The sequence below is a fragment of the Microtus pennsylvanicus genome, chromosome 11 (genome assembly GCF_037038515.1).
Source record: "Microtus pennsylvanicus isolate mMicPen1 chromosome 11, mMicPen1.hap1, whole genome shotgun sequence".
Classification (NCBI taxonomy): Eukaryota; Metazoa; Chordata; class Mammalia; order Rodentia; family Cricetidae; genus Microtus; species Microtus pennsylvanicus.
This window is the reverse complement of record NC_134589.1, coordinates 88,733,989-88,747,415: the sequence shown is the minus strand read 5'-3', so window position 1 is coordinate 88,747,415 and position 13,427 is coordinate 88,733,989. Positions and strand designations below refer to the sequence as shown.

The 13,427-nt window shown below is 49.3% G+C and overlaps 1 long non-coding RNA gene across 1 annotated transcript; it reads right to left on the bottom strand.

The window, feature by feature from the left end:
* Positions 1 to 344: 344 nt before the first annotated feature.
* Positions 345 to 3,716, bottom strand: LOC142859501 (uncharacterized). Its single transcript, XR_012912208.1, has 4 exons — positions 3,507 to 3,716; positions 1,159 to 1,365; positions 789 to 894; positions 345 to 472 (listed from the first exon to the last, which is right to left on the bottom strand). It is a non-coding gene; the product is annotated as an uncharacterized LOC142859501 (long non-coding RNA).
* Between the last annotated feature and the right edge of the window lie 9,711 nt (positions 3,717 to 13,427).

The window sequence follows — 13,427 nt, the reverse complement described above, 5'->3', positions numbered from 1 at the left end:
CAAGATAAAAACCCGCCTCTTGCAGCTTTCCTGAGTGCAGCTTCAGCAATCGCCGAACCCCAATGGTACTATGTTCCGGGGGGGGGGGAGCAGTTCTAAGATTGTGGGCTCATGTTCCTGCCACGAAGTGGAAAATGGAGAAAACAAAATATTAAAAAGCCACCTGGGTCTTCCCAGGCCTCAGCGCAGTTTTGGCGCCTGTGAGGCGTGCCCAGTTGCTCCTGTCCCAGTGTAAACAGCTTGTAGGAGTAAAGTCTGGGTTCTGACAACCCCCAAGGTGAGAGTCAGCCACCACCAACAAGCTAATTAAAGAGACAAGGAACAGTGGTAAGCAGAAAGGGGGATTTATTCAATGTGGCCACATTGGGAAGAAGAACAAATGGAGAGACAAGGGGCCTTGGACGGTTCCAGGTAGACACCAGTAGGCTCACAGGTTACCAGGCATGACTCCATTCCTTCCAACCAGCAGCTTCTAAAACCAAAAGCTGAAACTTCAGGACCCTTGTCTGCTGGACCCTGAGACCCTCTGTGGAGGTAGGGAATTGTTCTATTCAAGGTGAGGTAAGAGAACAGGGCCAGAGAGGGGGGGGGGGTTCCAACAGAATCAAGATTAACACGTAAGAGAACCAATGGCAGGGACCTTGTCCCCCACCTGTAACACAACTAAACTTCCAGTTTCTAATGGCAAGAGGAGACGGGTGCTATACACACGACTCGTAAAGGAGTTTTCCAGCTTCCACTTTCCCAAGCTCTCAGGCACTCTTGGGAGCACATTTGGCTGTGCTAACCTTATCCATGTGTCCTCCGTTCAGGTCTTTGTTCTGGGTCACGAGAACCAGGAGATGTCACTCAGCAAGTGTCTTCTGGACTCCAAGACATACCTGGAACACAGGCCTAGGGAAAATGGGATTAAGATGTCTGTCACTGTTAGATCATGGGCCTGCCTCTAAGACACTCTCAGAGACCAGACTCTACAACCTAAGGAAATCAGGCTGCACCCCAACCCCCTGAAGCTCTCCCTTGTGCTGTGGCTTCAGGACCCCCAATTTATCCAGTTCCTGGCTCCTCTGTGCTCCCTGTTACTCAGACTATCCCAGACTAAATCACGTAGTGTCCTGCCGCCTCATGAAAGGATATGAGCCAGATACCCAGACTTACCACGCACCACAGTAAGCTGCGCGGTCCTTCACACTTCACTATTCTCTTGGTTTTCCAAATCTATGCCAGACATCCAGCGCTCTTCAACAGAATCTCGTGTGAGGTCATTTCCTGCCAAGGCCCCAGCAGTTGTTCCCCGTCCAGCGGCGTTCTCACCACGGCTTGTACTCCGTTGCTATTGTCCACGCTTCACACAGACACACAGCCCTTGACAGGACAGCAGTTATGTCTCTTGTCCATTTATGACCGTGACATGCTATGTTCAATGCAACCCCCCCACATACAAACAAAGAAAGCCATCTCCTTAGGAGAAACTGGCACTTCACACGTGTGTGCGGTGGCTCGAATGTGGTCCCAGCAGCCAGTGCACCCAAGCTGAGTCAAGCTTCCCCACAGCCTTGAAAGGAGACCCTGCACCAACACATCACAGAGGAGTAAGCCAGCATCATGGCTTTGACTTGCTCGAAGCCGTGTAGCAGCTAGGGGCAAGGCATTGAGAGCTTCCGAAAGAAAGCTGCCTGCGTGGTTTTACTTTGATGGTATTTTCCGGATTGCTAAGGGTCCGGAGTAACAGGGAGCTGCAGAAGTCCTTGTGGGACCTGCAACCACATGCAGCACGGCCGACCCATATTGTGCACAGTCTTTTCTTAGCACGCTGGGGACATCCGGGACCCCTGGTAGACACCAGAACATTCCTTCTCTAAATGATATCTGATAGTCAGAAGCAGTAGGGAGAGACAACCCTTATGTGGCCATCAGCAGCCTAAGGAGCCTCTCTAATCTCCTAGGGACTCTTCTCAGGTAGACCCGGTCCTTAACTTCACCATGGAAAAGAAATTCAGTGCAAACCAGTATGATGAAGAGTAGAAGTGAATTTGTTTGTTTAAAACTTTATTGAAAAGAAAACCTACAAATAGGGCTGGAGAAAAGGCTCAGTGGTTAAGAGTACTTACTGCTTGCTCTTCCAGAGGGCCTGAGTTCAGTTCCCAGCACAAATGGGATACAGAATTCAAGCAATTGATTGTTTCTCTGGAACACTGTGAAATATATTGGGCACAACTACCTGACTTGTTTTATTTATTTTTTATTTGTATGAATGTTTTACTCTTGTGTATATCTGTGCACCGTGTACATGCAGTGCTTGTGGAGGCCAGAAAAGGGCGTCAGATCCTCTGGAAATACAGTCACAGATTGTTGTGAGCCACCATGTGGATGCTAGACCCTGACCTGAGCCCTCTGGAAGAGCAGCCAGGTCTCCTAACCACAGAGCCATCTCTCCGGCCCTCTGACAGGTTTTTTAATTCATCTGTGATGATTTCTACAGATAATTTGGCATCAAAGCCTCAGAGTCTGATATCTGGGGCATTCCTGAAACCAGGCATGGATGGTAGGTACGCTTTTTGCCTTACCCTATGGTTACACATCACATCCTGTCATGGGCATCCACGTGGCCTTTTACCCCAAAAGCGGGCACTGCAGTGGGATTTGCTCTAACTACACACTGTGCTCAGCTATCACTGGCTTGTCATGTCAGACTGTTAGATAGTGCTCAAGGAATGAGACTGCTCTCCTAGAATGAGATGCTGTCTGAGACTTAGAAAGCCTTGCTTGGGTGTGTTCGTCAGTCCCACACAGCCGACTCTCAGCGTTCAGAGTGAGCAGACTTGAGAACGACTCCTTCTTTGCTTTTCACATATACACAGAATTTTGTCACTGTTTTTTCCCAACTCAAAATATTTTACACTTTCCGTAACATGTTTGTTGGTATCCCGGAGTTGCCAGTGCTAATGGAGAAATTTTTCCTTTTTCATTACACATTAGTAAATTCTGCCTTGTAGGAAGAACTCAGCCTGCCCCCGTTAACACATGGAAGGTTGCAGTCCCTTCGAAGAGTGGTCCCAGTGTGGTCTGGTATTGTATAGCTGCCTGCAAAACATGCATGGTTTCCCAAGCAGGAACTCATACTCTGGGCTGCAAACGGACAGGACAGTCACCTCCACCCCTGTACACGGCCACTCCAGCAGGCCTAGTGTCTATAATGCCTCTGGTCTAGCAACAGTCTCTCCAAGAAGGAAGTCCTGACTCGTTTCGTGGACCAAGCCTCCTGTCTTTCGAACACTCAATGAGGCCGTGCAGTAGCTTTCTGCATAAAGCCCTGCTTCCTCCAATCAGCTCCCAAGAAGACAGAGCGATCTGCAGACAGGCCAGCTCGGCACCTCTCCTACTACCCCAGAATGTTCACCTTCACCTCATTAGGACCTAATTCTCCCACTTTACCTCCACTGTCGCTGCCTGCTCACCCTGTTCTGCTATGCCAGCTTCCTCACCAGCGGCCCCTTCCAGCTTACCTGCCGTTCCTAAAGAACCACAGCCCCCTGGTCTCAGGAGGTCTCACCTAGGAGGTCAGCCCTTTTTTTTTATGTCACTTGGTCTTGCTTTTTATCAGAGCACCTGTGACTTCTCAGGATCTTCCCAGCCACAAGTGTTCCTTCCCCAGTGGGAAAACTCAGGCCACTGTCCTGCCTCATACACACGCGATCCACCAAGCCTGGATTCCTCTCCAGCGGCCCTCAGTCTAGAATTACAGCCAGGGCACCAACCTGCTTCTTAAACAAGTGTTGGCATTTTGTTCCCAGCAGCTCTAGTAATCAGATGCTAGCCCCAAACCCCGTGATTCAGTCAGCGGGCTGGGTCAGGAACACAGGGCCCTTCTTTCTTCTGAAAGATAGCAGCGTTCCAAAGACTGGGGCCACAGATGAGGGCTGAGCGGCAGGCCTGAGAACTGACCTGCGTGCTGGATGCCGACCCTGCCCTGCATCGTGCCAACTATGACATTTCACAAACCAGGCGATTGCCCAGCTTTAGCACGGAGGTGTTACTGAGTTCTGGAATCGCCGTGTAGCTAGCACTGGAATGAAATTGGATTTCCCTTTTCAGAACAAAGACAAACACACTCCTCTGGGAAGCCCATCCTGGGAGAGGCTGCACGTATCAGAGGCCCCACTTCCGTGCCAAGCATTCAAAGCCCATTGCCCGGCCTGCTTGCTTCAGCAGTTCCTGGCAGAGCACACCGGAATTCTCCAGCTTTGAAATCTAATTGCCTACCATAGCCACGAAGCCCATTTCCAAGGCAGAAAAAAAAATTGAAAGGAGAAAAAAAGAATAATAAAAAAACCCCACAAGGATTGTGGGAGCAGTTCTCACGGAAGCAGCTAAGATGAGCCAGCTGAGCGGTGACAGTCTGCCTTTGGGGGAGGCCAGCTTTATAAACCAGCCACAGAAAGCTGGCGTTCAGAAGATCAAAAAAGACAGCTTCTGTCAGCAACAAGAAAATGGAAGTCACAGGCAAAACTAGAAAACCCCCTCCCCTGAATCATCGTGATGTGCAGGATAATTGTGCCAAGCTCTTGCATGCGGGAGCGGACACTGATGGCCATGCCAGAGTCAGGTGCATTCCTGTCCTTGTGTGGTTCTTGTTTCTAAGCGATGCTCTTGTCACTGTGTAAAAACATCCCTCCTAGATGGGGTACGTCAGAGGAAAGCAGGGAAGAAAGAGGGGGAGAGGAGAGTCAGAAGAGGAGATTTCTGTTTTACAAGTAGTCTTTGATTTTTAAATGTTTGCCATATCCCGCTATGTGCCCGACCAAACTAGATGGCAGGAAAAGAGCCTGGAGCAAACTGTAACCCACTGCAACTCCTTCCGGGTCTCTGGGATGATGGTGAGCATTAAAAAAAACCATTCGGTGCAAGAAGAGCATGAAACCCTTATGCCAGCAGGGATGCTAGGAATAGGGAAGCTTGGGAGCAAATGTTAGTAGGACTTGGGCCCTTCTGTGTTCTTGGTCCTAGGAAGAATTTTATGAATCCTCTAACTCCTCTTGCAAACCCAATGGAACAGGTGCTCTTACAACCTCATCACAGGCTCAGATAGAGTGACATGGCCTTCCCAAGATCACAGGATGGACTTGCCATGTGGAAAAGCCCAGAGCCCACGGCCCTGCTGCATACAGTAATACTGCCCTCCTGGAGATAATGGGTGTCTCACTTATATTTCTATTGCTGTGATAAAACCCCAAGTCTAAGGCAACTCATAGACAGAAGAGTTTGTTTTGGGTGTGTGGTTCCAGACGGTTAGCATCCATGATGGCAGAGCAAAGGCAAGGCAACAGAAACAGGTAAGAGCTCACATCTGAAACTCAAGTAGGAGTCAGAAACCATACCAGGAATGACATAAGTCTTTTCAAACCTCTAAGCGGCTCCCATTGACACACCTCCTCAAGCAAGGCCACACCTCCAAATCCTTCCCAAACAGTTCCACCAACTGACAAGCAAACGTTCAAACATATGAGCCTATGAGGGCCATTTTCATTAACCCCCACGGTGAGCATGGGTCAGGCTGGCTGTCCACTCCTTCCTAATCTGCACTTGCCTCCTCTGTCAGACACATGCCTGCACACATGGATGCGGGACTCTCAGATCATCTGCCTTGTTCATGCCTTCTCTCAGGTAAGCACACACGTATATGCATAGATGCACATCAGGATCCACACGTTCTCACACCTCTGCACACTCATAGCGCATATACATAGACTTCCTTCAACTGTGTGTTCTCATATGCTCACTCTCTCATGCTGTCCTACACCTTTATATCCACCTACACCCTCACACGCTCCATACACTCTAGCATCCCACCCACCTTCACACACCCCCACACACTCACACATGCTCACACTCATACATCCCCACACCAGCTCCACCAGTCCTGTACTTCCACACATTCCTGCACACTCACACAGTCCCGCACACTCACACACATTCCCGTATAGGCCAACATTGCCATGCACTCACACTCGTTCTCACACACTCACACACATTTCCACACACACACTCCCATATAGCCCCATCCTCACACGTTCTCTAACTCACACATTCCCACAATGTACATTTCCACTGCACAATTCTCACACACACACATGTGCACACATTCAGTCACACACATGCACACTTATACATGCTTACACACGTGTGCACACACACACACTCACACACTCACACCGCCTTCCTACCATTTTGTTCCCAGATGCTCAGATGACCCTTAAGCCCAAGCCCACCAAGCTTGACCGCCTCCTTCCTTCCCAGTTCAAACGCTCCATCAGGACCAATCTGATTCAGGTTGTCAGCCCTGCCCGCTCCCTTCATGTGCCCAAGTGGCCCAAGAAAGAGGTATTTGACTCAGTCCTTGAGTTTCTGAAGTGTTTGGTCAAAAGCAGAAGCATTGGACCTTTAGCACAGAGAGTCACCTGTTAGTAGAAAGGCTTTGGGATATGGAATCGTTCTCCTTGACCTCTGTGATGCTTCCTTTCAGTACCTCTCCTCCAGGACTCCCCGTCACAGAGGTATCACCAGCTCCAGAATAGAAGCCAGACCCTGGCAGACCCTGGATCTGCCCATTGTCCCCTGTAACTGCACTAACTTCTTTAGTCTTTTAAGATAGCTAAAGCCACCTGTATGTCAGTCCATCTTTACTGCTAACATATGCCTTCTCTTCACGTCCTCGTGTCAATCTCCCAATTTTCTGGCATCAGCCAGAGCCAGAGTTCACTTTATCTCCATCTTCTCCGGTAGGGCAGCCAGTGAGACCTTTTGTTACAGGGAGCCCACCAGAGATGACCCCTCAGACACAATCTGTAGCCAACTGAAGGTCTTATTCCGACTGGCTGGGAGTATGCTTGGATATTTGTGACCCAAATGTAGAGTTAAATGTTTAGGGAAAGGGTTTTTTAAAGGCAAAACCACATACTAGTATCTCCATCAGCAGCTACAAGAGGAGGTTTTGCACAAGCAAGCAGTTTAACAGAAGCTAAGATGAGCAGTTAGGTGGAGGGGAGGGGAAAGTTCTGCAGCACGCAGTTTAACAGAAGCTAAATTATCTGGAAAAATCTTGACCTTGGATTCCTAAAATAGAGCTGGGTAATTTCCCACAGGATTCTCAATCCAGGGATCAGATTCTCGTTAAACCTGAAATAGCCTCAGCAAGAATACAATATGGAGGAACCTCTGCACTGTCTTGTCCTGTCACATTTGGCCTCTGAAAACCAGATCATGGGCTCCCTGTTGAATAGACTCCCTAAGACTCCCTGCAGACTTTCTGACTTGATGAGCCGCTGACACCCAGACTAGGTCAGATCACATGACCCTTTCCTCCCTAATGCTCAGCAAAGTCTGTGCAAGTTCTTGTTTCTGCGTTACTTGATTTGCCCCTTGGCGCTTCAGCAGGGCAAGTGCTGCCTCCACCCGTCCCATTCCCCATTTGTGGCAGACCTATAGCAAATGCTGTTGGGTTCCTGCATAGATGTGACATGACCAAGGGGTGTGGTGGTGATGGGGAAGTAGAGTGGGGAAGGATAGACTCCTGGGGTCTCCACGGTGCTGAATGACGAGATCAGGAGTGGAAGGGACACAGCTGGCTGTCTCCCTGGGGTAGCTAGGGCACAGTGATTTTGCTCTGCTCTCAGCTTGCTGCAAGGTCCCCTGTCTTCAGTAAGTTTGAGCTGCCGTTGAAATGAGCTGGCCCAAGGAAGGTCAGATGTTTGGGAGACAGTGACGTCTCCCACCAAAAGCCTGTCACCATTAGCCAGGCAGCAGTTTGGTTCTTCCCACATACTGGCCGCCCAAGAGATACTCAGGAGCCCCTGAGGCCAGGAAGTTAGCACAGTGGTCAATGCCCTCCTGGGCCATAGAAGGCTTGGGGAGATAGCTAAGAAAGATGTCTGACAAGGGGACACTTCTGGGAATGGGTAAGGACAGTGAGGATGGCATGTTAATGACAGCAGTTGCCAAAGAAACAGAGTATTTCATTCTTTCTGGCCTGTCTGGAAAAACTAGAAGATTCCATTCCTTTTAGACACCAATTGCCAAGAGTAGGCATTGGTCCCTCTCCTTTTAAAAACTGATTGACACATAATGATTACCCATATTTATGGGGTACAGAGTAGTGTTTTGATGAACACATACACATGTGACAGTCTGACTGAAGAACCTGGTGTACCCCCATCACCCCCACTACGAATCATTTATTTGTACTGGGCGTGCTTAGAGCCCTCCCTTCAGTTCTTTTGATATACACAATTAATTTGTATCAACCACAATTATCTCCTGACCTACAGAATGGTAAAAGGGGTTCCTTGGGCCCAGCTGAACAGTTGTACTGGTCAACCATCCTCTTCCCTTCCCTCTTGCCCCACTTTGTTTTCAGGCTTGGTAACCACTATGGTCAATGAGATCAGCTTACTTCGTTTTTATATGTGTGGGAAGACCTGTAACATTTTTCTGATTGTGCCAGACTTGTTTCATTAACATAACATCTTCCCAGGACCCACGTTATGTCATAATGAATGACATATTTCTTTTCTTTCCTTTTATGACTGAATGACATTGTATGATGCACAGCTATACGGCAGCTTGCCTATTTGCCCGTCTGTAGACACTGTGTTAGCATTCCATTAGTGTAGCATAACACTTAAGACAATCGCCTTAAAAAGAAAATAGTTATCTGGGCTCACCATTTTGGAGGCTTCAGCCCATGATCTAAATTCACACGTTCTGGAAGCAGGGGGCTTGAATGCCAGGTACACGTGCACAGCTACTGGCTACCACACTCTACGAGTACAGAACCATAGCTTTCCTCCTTGCTGGACCTGTCCTGGACGGAGCCCACTTACCTTTGCAACCTCCTGGACTGGGCACCATGCTTTATGCAGAAGCCTAGTCAACTAAAATCATCTCTCAGCAGCAAAAGTCCTCCTCCTGCGATGACCCAAATCTTCTGACGCTCAAGTCCCTCACGTAAAATACCACGGTATTTGCAGATAACCTATGTAGATCTTATTATGCACTTTAAACCGGAATGCCAACGTTATGGAAACACCTGTGTGGTGTCATTCAGGGAACGGAGAGGGAAAAGCCCACACATGCTCATTGCAGGTGTGATTGTTTTTCACTGCCCCCTCCCCCGCAGTTGGCTGAGTTCATGGATATGGAACCGGCAGACTTAGGGGTCCGATTGCATACTAACCGGCCTTGCTTCCGAGGGCAACGCGGGTATATGTGTGTTCTCAAAGGGCGTTGTCGCTTCACTTTTATCTCTAAAATAAGCAAAAGCTCCCTGGAAGACGCAGCTGTGTTCTTTCATCTGGCGTCATCTGCCGTCTGCTACGGTGCCACACACACAACTTCTCTGTGCCTTTCGACACTTCGGAGAATGCCGTGTAAGGAACCTGGTGGGCCCCAAGGCCTCTCTATCTCTTAGCAGCTGTGCCTGGGGTCAAAGCAGCATCTATAGGCTTCAACTGCTGGGAACAAGCAGGGTGTTTAATAAATTTGGTACTGAAGTTTGGCCTTAACCAGGTGGGAGAAGGCTTGAGGCAGGGAATAGAGTATCCATGGTGACAGCCAGTTAATCCTGGAGACCAAGAGGCAAAGCGGGAGCATGGGAGGGAACACCTGGGGATCTTCCATCTTAACCGTTGCTGCAAGCCTTGGAGAGAAAAGCCAGACATGGGACAGATGGCAGCAAAGGCCCTAGCCACTCTGCCTTGTCTGTGACTTGTTGTCATGGCAAAGCTGGCCTCGAGGGGTGACGACTGCTGTCCTTCCTCCCTCCAGATCCTGCTACCCACACCTGATGACTACCTGGACCTGCAGCCACTCGTGCAAGGGAATTCTGGACATTATGGCTCTAGCTGCAAGCAGTAAAAACCACTCTGGCCAAGTGGGGGGGGTCCCCTCTGAGCCCCTGTTTTCTCCTCTACAAAATGGAGATGTGAATGTTTGGTTCCGGGGTACAATCTAGGATGGGCACTTGACCACTGTTTGCCAGCCCCTGCCACCGTCTTTATTAGCTGAGGAACTTTCACTTCTTCCCATTTGGCATGGCAGTGTCTTTTAGAAGTTCCATCTTCAGTCCCCATGGCTGTGGCCTCTGAGGACAGCCATGACTAAATTTAAGACTAGGGTTTTCAACAACATGAAGTAATGCCCCATGGGAATGGCTTCATGTCTGCAGCGCTCTGGGTGTTGACAGAACGAAGTTCCTTGGTGGGCAGGTCCATTTGGAGAGCCTTCCCGTGTCCCACCAGGCCTGTTTCTGTGGTTACCCTGGGATGAGGATGGAGAAGGTGGCATGAATCTTTGGCCTTCCAGGCATGGACCTAATTAACAACAGCAGTCTAGGGAACACTTTGCCTCCTTGGGGAAGCCCGTGGCACTTGGCTTTCCCAGCAGAGAAACTAGATGAATGTCTGCCAGGAAGCAATACCCATGCTGGGGCTTCAGAATTGTCTTTTCTTCTGAGGACTGCGGAGCTATCTATCCCTTTAAGACTGGTAACCTCCTGGGAATCGTGAGAGAGAGCAGCAAACAGGAAGGGATTCACCACTGCCTGGGGATGGAGAGGAGGCAGCGCTGACGTCATGGCAACGCTGAGCACTCCAAAATAGCCTTGTCTAATTTGAAGGGAAACAGGGCAGCTTTCTCTGACTCTCTGAAGGCTGGGTAGATTGGGGCCTGGCGGAAGAGACTCCTGTCCCTGGGGAGCCTGAGGCTCGGAGACAGGAGCTTGAAGTCAACCAGGTTCCAGCAGCAGGGGCCATGCACATGGTCAGCCCTTCGCGGAGTCACCGTTATCGAGTGCTCTGGGCTGTGCCGTACAGGCTGGGGTAAAAGTCAGAAAGAGTGGAAGGTCGTTTGGTGCTAGAGAAAATTTAAAACGTGTTATGGTTTGAATGTAGAATGTTCCTCATGGCCTCATGCGTTTGAACACTTGGTCCTCAGCTGGCTGAACTGTTTGGGGAGGTTGTAGAACCTTTAGAAGATAGGCACTTTCTGGAAGAAGGGGGTCATGGCGGGGAGATACGAACCCAGAAGATTGCAGTCTAGTCTTGTTCTGGTCCCTTATAGAGCTGTGGCTCCCCACAACTCTGACAAAGAAGTCCTGAGTGAATGTGACCAGTGCCTCAGATGCATGGAACCTGGCAAAGCCATCCTCTGGTCCATGTGCGAATGCTGACTGGGTGTACAGAAAGCATGGAAGGCAGCTTCCTCCTGGCGGGTCCCAGCCTGAGACTGCTCCCTCAGGGAGACTTCTCACTGAGACTAGCTACTCCCCCCTCCTTGTGCCGTACATAATAAATCGACTGAGGTTCCCGGTTGTTATGTAGTTGGCGTTGCTCCGCTAGAGCAAGCACATCCCTCCTTGTCCCAGCTTTTCAGTATGTGTGTCTGTGTCTGAACTTTCTTCATTCCCTTACCGCCCTGCCGAGTTTCCAGTGGCAAGCCGCTGGGCGTGGCACAAAGCTACATGGCACCATTTCTTTTGGCACTCTGGACAGGCCATCATTTCTTTCCTCTCATGTTGGACCGGATCCTTTCAAACCAGGAGCCCCAACAAATCCCCCTTTCCTTCCGTTGCTTCTTGTTGGGTGTTCGGTCTTGTTGGGTATTTGAGAAAGGTAAGGAACGCAGCGAGTAGGCACCAAGCACAGGGGCTGTTGCTCTGATACACCAGAGTGTGTGTGTGCAGTCTAGGGCATGTCTGGAATTTTGTTTACGGCAACTGTGGAGTACCATAAGCAGAGCTCAATGGGCCATTCTGGTGGGAGTTTGGAAGACCAAAACACAGAGAGAAATGCAGTAGGGGAGGGAGGCTGCAAAGGGAACAAAGACTCCACCGGGAGCTGGGCTAGCGGCCACTCACCTTCTATCCTGGCAGAGAATCTAGCTGCCTTCTGCCTGGGTTCTGGGAAGCTGAGTGAGACTTTTCAGTTCAGTGAGCCTTAATTATAGCCAGCCCCACTTCCTACTTTCCTCTCTGCTTCCTGTTCCACTGAGATGTGAGCAGGTAGTTACCACATGCTTACACAATGCTATGCAGACATGTCTTCCCCACTGTGATTGACTGTATCCCTTCAAACTGTGAGTCAGGACAAACCCCGCCCCCCTCAAATCAGTGTCTGTCAGGTTTTCAGTCACAGCAACAGGAAGAGTAAGTGATGCACAACCCAAGTGTTAACTCTTAAAATACTGTTAGATCTCTGCACCCACAGGCTCGTATTCCCAGACAACCCACTGAGGATCAAAGACATCAGAATATGAGCTTGTCACACTGGATGGGGGAAATCCTACAAGGCTTCAACCCTACACAAGGAAAAAGAGGGAACTGAGGAACGTTGGAAGTGGGAGAAGTGGTCTTCCCCAGGGATGAGTACACAAATCAGCTGTTCACTGCCAAATGGTCAGCCTTGAAAATATACATACAAATAATACCATATGGGCGGAGCAGGTACTATTTAGTAATAAATATACATATACAAATATATTTGTCACATATATTATATATGACTGCAGTAATCATTACAGAAAAAGAAGTCAGATGAAGTTATTACAAAAGGGCATAAGAAGATTGGAAAAACAGAACTGGGAGCTTGAAGCCAGTCATATCCAGGACAGCAGGCTTCTCCATGAATACTGCAGGTTTGTTCCACTTCCTGGTGGAACACCACCTAGGTCCCTGATCAGGAAAGTCATTCAGTGGATGTCTTTTGCTTCTCACCACTGCCTGGAATGGGGCTTCATCTACCTCTAGGGGCTCTGTGAGACTCTGTTAGAACCTTCATTTCCCTCTAGGGGGCGCTGTGAAACTCTGACAGACCCTTCATCTCCCTCTAGGGGGCGCTGTGAGACTCTGTCAGACCCTTCATCTCCCTTTAGGGGGGCGCTGTGAGACTCTGTCAGACCCTTTGTCTACTGAAGACAAATATCCAAGTGTGATTAGAACCCAGTGTGACAAGAGTTTAGTGGAGAATGGATGAGAATTCCCTACAGATTGTCTTAACCATGGTGGGGTAGGGAGTGGAACATTTTGGAATATTTCTATCAGAACTAAGACAGTACCTGGATCTCTCCTTTTGGAGCTCCTAAAGTGGGTGGTTTTCTTGAAAGAAAACCACCAAATGGCTTTCTAGGGACTCTGCTTCAGGGCAAACATTGTTTCCACCTCACTGGCTTCAACTTAAACTAGGGCCTTCAAAGACTTAGTACTTCTGAGTTATCAAAGAATCTGGTAACACAACCTTCAGGGTGGCAGAGTCTTCTTGGTGGCACCAGTTCTCGCCTGTGCGCCACAGTCCTCGTCACCCTTTGCTGCCCCACATGGCCTCATGAGGCTCTCCTAGCCCCTTCCTTACATCCTGTGCTCTGTTGTCATGGGAAAG